Raw genomic sequence first — 6,951 nt, forward strand, 5'->3', positions numbered from 1 at the left:
TCACTGAAATGTCTGTTTGATGAAGGTATGGAACCTGTACAAGGACCAGCATTCTGGGCATATAATGATGCTAAATTTACAGACACTGATTATGAGAATATAACAAAGTTAGCTGGAGCCACAAAGAAAGATGATCAAATGAAAATTGGTAGATTTGGGCTGGGGTTTAATTCTGTCTACAACCTAACTGATACACCAAGCTTTATTTCTGGTGATACATATGTTATCTTTGATCCTCATGAGACTCATTTACAGAAATCTGGATTAAAAATCAAATTAAATTACCCCAAAAATCGGAAAATGAGACAGAAGATGAAAGGACAGTTTTACCCATTTGACGGAGTCTTTCAATGTAAAGTTCTGAAGGAAGAACAGGTCGACTTTAATGGAACATTATTCAGATTCCCTCTTAGAAACCAATCAGAAGCGGCTAAAAGTTTGATAAAAGACTTCTGTTACTCAAAACATGAAATGAAGGAATTCATTCAAAAGATTGCAGACGGGTGTGGAAATCTGTTGCTGTTCACTCAAAATGTAAGAAAAATTGAACTTTATCATCTACATAAAGGAGGCAAACCAAATGACGCACAATTAATACTGGAAGTTACCAAGTCATCTGATAATATTTCTGCTCTGAAGATATTGACAAGCCAATACAGCCAGCACCAAGACGTTCAACTTGCACAATTATCAGAAGAAATTGAAATTTTGGTATCAGTCAAAAGGACAGAAACGGCACAAGACTATTTCGAATTACCACATAATGAAAAAACTTTGACTTATTTAATAAGTTGGAGCTTTGGGAAAGATAAAGTAGTGAATGCAGCAAAAAGAAAAGAATTTAAAGGTCTTCTTCCTATAGCTGGAACAGCTGTTTTAAAGAACAACCAGGATGATGATACCAGTAACTTTGGATTCTATGATAAATCACATCTGTTCTGTTTCTTACCTCTACCAATACCAACGAGTTTACCTGCTCACGTGAATGGTTCATTTGCAGTACAGTCTAGTCGTAGAGATCTTGTATGGAAAAATGAAGATGATATTGATGTTCCTGAAGATGAATGGAATATGTGCCTGCTGGAAGATGCTTGCTGCCAAGCGTATCTATTGATGATGACAACTATGGCTAGAGATGTACCAGAGGAGAAATACAACAGACTGTGGCCCAATATTTCACAGTGTACATCTAGACATGATAAAGTATTATCAAGACATATTTATCAGACAATTTGTGCAGGTGATTATAGAGTGTTCCAGTCTAACAATGAACCTGTTTCTATTTATAATGCCATCCTTCTAGATCCAACCTTAAGAGAGAAAGATGTTATTGGTGAAATAGCCCTTAAAGCATTATGTCATTTCTCCATAACGAGAATGGATTCCTTAATCTCACATTTTCATGGTGGAATTTCTGTGGTAGATCTACTTCCGGACGTTTGGAAACAGTTTAAAAGTGTTGGCTGTGAAGAAGTAATTAGACACAGAATGGTAACAATTGAAATATTCTACAGTTGTTTATTTTTCCCAACATTGACTGATAAGTTCTGGTCTCCAGAAGAAATTGATGAATTACTTCTTTACAGTCTTCAGCTGAAAAATGATAGAATTAATAAGCTGATAGAAATAGTGACTGTATACCAACAAAACCAAACCACAAAAGACTTAAACCAAGCTTATTAATTCATCCAAATGGTGAGATAGCAGAATTGTTTGATGAATCTGAAGAACGTTTTCCAGATGATACAAAACTAAAGACGGGTAGCTTTAGAAACGGTAATGTTTTGGATATTTTGAAGAATCTTGGTATGATGAAAGATGATTTACCATGGGAACAAATGCCAGAAAGAATTACTGTTGCAGTAAACACACAAGATGAAAAATTGATCCAATCTCGCTTTGAAAAATTTATAACATACATTTCTACAAGGAAAGAAAATAACAAGAAGAAATTTGAGTTTTGTCCTGAAAAAATACGTCAAGAATTATCGAAGCTAGCATTCCTACCAGTAAAGACTCTAACGTGGAAATTTCCCCAATTTACAAACAAGAGATTTGTTTCCGCACACGAGGCTTATTTTCAAGATCTTCAAAAATTTGTTGGCTGCACTTCACCAATTGTTGATACATCTACTAGAGTCTACATCAATAGTTACCATGATTCCTTATTAAAATGGTTGGGCGTAAAACATTCAGAACCACAGTTACCACTGGAACTGGTCCTAGAGAATATGCTGATAATGTCACAGTACTATTCTCAGTCTCCTACCAAAGATTTGTATCACCACCTGGAAAAATCATTTAAAGCTATGTACAAATATTTAAATGATAAAATAGATAATTCAGAAGAGACACCAGAGCAAAGTGAAAATATGAAACAGTTAATTTTAAAAAAACTGAAAGGAAAGGCTGTTGTATTACATTTAGAATCTTTGACAACTCCTAATGTTTTGGTTCTAGAACCAGGGATCCATATAGAACCATATATTTCTAGTACAAACCTTGGTAAATCATACGAGAAATTATTTACCTTAATTGGAGTTCAACCAAAATTGACTGCAGTAAAGATTCTTGGGTTCCTGATTCAGATAGGCAATGAAAAATGTGACAAAGTTTTAGAAGATGCAGAAATTAATACCATATTTGAACTTTGTAGATCATTTGTAAAGTTATCAGATGAAGAAAGATGTGGGGACATTGTGTCCGAAAAGATAAAGTACGTCAAATTACCTGACTCGAAGAAACAATTAACCTATATATCATCACTGTGTTTTGATGATAATGTTAACGTATATAACAAAGATATATTGAACATTAGGCATCTCCACAACACATTTGATCACAATACAGCTGAATTATTTGGTGTCAAATCTAAAAGAGGACATTGTTTTGATGGCATGTCTTCACCATTTTTCGCAGAATTCGGGCAGCATGAAGACCTAACAAATCGAATCAAGAGAATTTTAGAGGGTTACCCTTGTGATGAATCCATTTTAAAAGAAATGCTTCAAAATGCTGACGATGCTGGTGCTACAGAGGTTATATTCATTAAAGACTTTCGAACATTACCCAAAACAAACCTCCCAGATCCAAGATTGGATGATGTTCAAGGACCAGCTTTGTGTGTATTCAACAATAGTTTTTTTACTGAAGAAGATTTGAAAGGAATTCAGGATTTGGGAACTGGTAGTAAAAAGGACGATGTTCTAAAAACCGGTCAATATGGTGTGGGCTTTAATGTTGTTTATCATGTAACTGATGTTCCATCATTCTGGAGCAAGGGTGGAGATGTTGGTGAAACTGTTTGTATATTCGATCCTCACTGTAAATACCTTTCAATGGCACATGCAATGAAACCTGGTGTAAAGATAGATGCTGTTGCTCTAAGAAATTCGTTTTCCGATTTCAATGAAGGATTTCTACCTAAATTTACAGAGAACTTGGACCAAGGCACGGTATTTAGGCTTCCACTAAGGAATAGACAAATGGCTAATCTGTCTGAAATTTCAAAAGAAGAGATGACTGAAAACCACATTGATCATATATTTGACATTTTGAAGATACAGATATTCTCATCTATGCTTTTTTTGGAGAATATTACCTCAGTTAAATTTGGTACCGTTCAATCTGATGGCAAAGTACAGATTGACTATGAAGTTCAGTCCAGTATGGATAAACAAAACCAACAGAAACAGAAAATTTTAAACAAACATTTATTAGATCTCAATGCCAGAATTAAAGACAAACATTGTGATGCTTTTCATCTACTGAAAGAGGTGACTATTAATATGAGAATCAAAGATAGTTTAGAGAAAGATGAAGAATACTTGATAGTAAAACGTGCCGGTTTTAATAACGGACTGCCAGATGAATTGATAGAATCTTTAAAGACTGGTAAATTAATGAAACTACCACGCGGTGGAGTTGCTATAAATTTAAATAATCAAGTCAAGGGAATTGCCTATTGTACATTGCCTTTACCTATACACACTGGTCTCCCGGTTCATGTGAACGGACAATTTGCTTTAGATCACGAATCAAGAAGAAATATCTGGAATGATGAAACATCTGTACCTGGATTGTGGAATAGTGAATTAAGTTCTCAAATCATTGTCCCAGCGTATTTGAAATTATTGGAAGAGTTTAAACTATACCCATTAAGTGTCCGTCATAAAAACTTAAACAGATATACTATGGAAGAAGAAATCAAAAGATTTGAAAATTTACTTCCTAAATCTCAATCGACAAACGGTAATTTCTGGAAGGAATTTGTTGTTAAGATGTATACAGCCATTGGATGTGAGAAGAGACTTTTATTCCCTGTTCTCAAGGAAAACACCCAGAATTGGTATGATATAGAATGGGTAGCAGTTCAAACTGGTGAAGAATTTAATGGTTGTTTTGATACACTGTATTCTTATTTCAAAGATGAAAAATCAACAGCAATCACACCGTACAGATCATCAGGTTTTTCAATATCAACTCATTTACCATATCCACCAGTCAACAAACCAACTCAAAGTAAAAACATTACCCTTAAACAGATTTTGATAAAATTGGGAATGAAAGTGTTGGAGACATCTGAATGGATTTTACACGAATTTGAATATGCTAAAGTCAACGTTTTATCTGTTAATCCTGAAAATGTTTTGAAGTTTTTAAAATCTCACAAAGGTGAAGATGAAAACCGGTGTCAATTAAGCATTCCCGAAAATATTCAAAAGACGGCATTTGGATGCTTGAAAAACTTTAAATTGGTTTTGAAATTTGTGCTTCGTGATATCAAGAAAGAAACTGTAAAAAACTTACTTGGCTCTCCATTGCTTTTAAGACAAAATAACATTTTGGACTTTTACGGAGAAGGGAAAGTAATAGTATCTCAATTTTGCGACATCTTTAGAGCCTTTTCTGAGCAGTTCATCCATTTTGAATGTGTTGATTTGATGAAACAGTATATAAACAATTTTGATCCATTAATCAATTGGTCACTGGAATCTTTCGTTGAGATGTTGAAACAATCATATAGTTATCTTGGAAACTGTAATATTGTTTCATGGAATCAACAAGAACTTCCTCAGATCTGGATTAGTAAGGTTTGGAAGTTTATTCATGACTGTTTACCAAATCAAGAGTTGCGTGTACCTAGTTCTCCTTCCTTTAAATTATTGGCTGATGTGTCAATTGTACCAGCAAGGAAAAATCAAGATATGTTTCTTCTGTACCCATTGTGTAAAGGGAACCATGTACTCTATCCTTGTGATGATTTGTATAATAGTAAACAGAAAAAATTGGAGAAAGTATTCCTTAAGATAAGTTTGCCATTTTTAGTTTACGTAGATTTGGGAATGTCCATTGACGAGCTTCAAACGTATAGATTTACAGTTGCTAACCTGAATGATCCTCAAAGAATGACGGAACTATTGAAATATAATTTTGTGAATTTGAATCTTCTCAATGTTGAAATGGCAGAAAGCATCTTGGATTATTTCAGCAGTAGAATTGAAGATATCAATATTAATGCGTTTGAAACTCTAAAAGGGTTACCACTATTTGAAACACATGACAACACATTGTTATCAATTGCTCCACTGAAAAAACACATTTGCTTAAAAAGTAGTTATCCACCTGTACCAAAAAACGGTGTAAACCATTGGGCTGAGACTGCAAATATTATCATTTTGAAATTTCACTATTGTATTGAATCACTCTATAAAGCACTTCAGATAAACTGTGTTGAAGCAGACGAACTGTATTGCCGTTTCATTTTTCCGAATTTCCATTGTTTTAAAATAGAATATTATATAGTCCATCTGGAATATGTGCGTGATAATGTCCTACAGACTTGCACTGCGGAGACGAAGTACGAAATCTGGCGGCTTCTGAAGGAAATAGCTTTTATTCAAAGTTCAGATGGTGGTCTGAAAAAGGCCAGTGATTTCTATGATAAGAGAGAGGAAATATTTAAGGTCATGATGCCCAATTCAAAATTCCCCCCTGCACCTTTTGATGATGATAAGTGGTATACATTTTTAGTTCAAACTGGACTTGTACAAACTGTTACTGTTGATTTGTTTGTTGAATTTGCTAATTCAGTTCAAGAACAGGCTAACCATCAAGTTACAAAAGATGTCCTAAAAAAATCAGACGTTCTTGTAGAACATCTGTGTAGTAGATCTGATCTCAGACGAGAAGGAATCTTACCTAGAATAAAACATATTCGGTTTGTGGAACCAATTCGTCTGAATGGTTATAGAACGAAGATACATGCACAGTTTAATAATGGTCATAATGGATTAATTACATATTCAGGATCTGTTTTGTCTATTAACTTAAACAATGTTTGGACTGTAGCTAACTGTATATCTTCAAATTCAGTTCCTCGTGATGATCAACATTCTAAAGACGAACCATCAATATTGCATCTTTTGGGTGTTATTCCTAAGATTGATTTCCAACTATTTTCAAAGCATATGAAGAAAATTTGTCTTAGTTTGAATGAGCGATTAATGAGAGAGGTTGGTGAAAAGAAACTATATTGTTTGTTCGAAGGATTCTATAAGTTCATTCAAGATAATTCACCAATAACTTCAACATCTCTTGAGAACTGTCCAACTATATATTTACCTGAAACTAATCAGTTAGTAGAACCATGGAGAGTTCTCCTTCAGCCAGAGAAAACACAGCTCATTGATAACAGAATTTTTCAAGCCTCGGTTAAATTTGGGCTTTATTTTGATGTATTTAAAACTCTGGGTATAAACGAAAACGCTGAAGCATCAATCTACCTGAAAGTACTTAAAGAATTGTATAATGAGTGGAAAGATAAAGAACTAAGTCCTAATGAATTTAAAGTGGTTCANAAGTGTGTTGACAATCTTAATGCTTTATGGAAAGATGATTTTATAAGACATTCAACAATAGACTCGATCAACACCTTGTATCTTCCGTCGG

The sequence above is a fragment of the Lottia gigantea genome (assembly GCF_000327385.1).
Source record: "Lottia gigantea unplaced genomic scaffold LOTGIsca_54, whole genome shotgun sequence".
NCBI lineage: Eukaryota > Metazoa > Mollusca > Gastropoda > Lottiidae > Lottia > Lottia gigantea.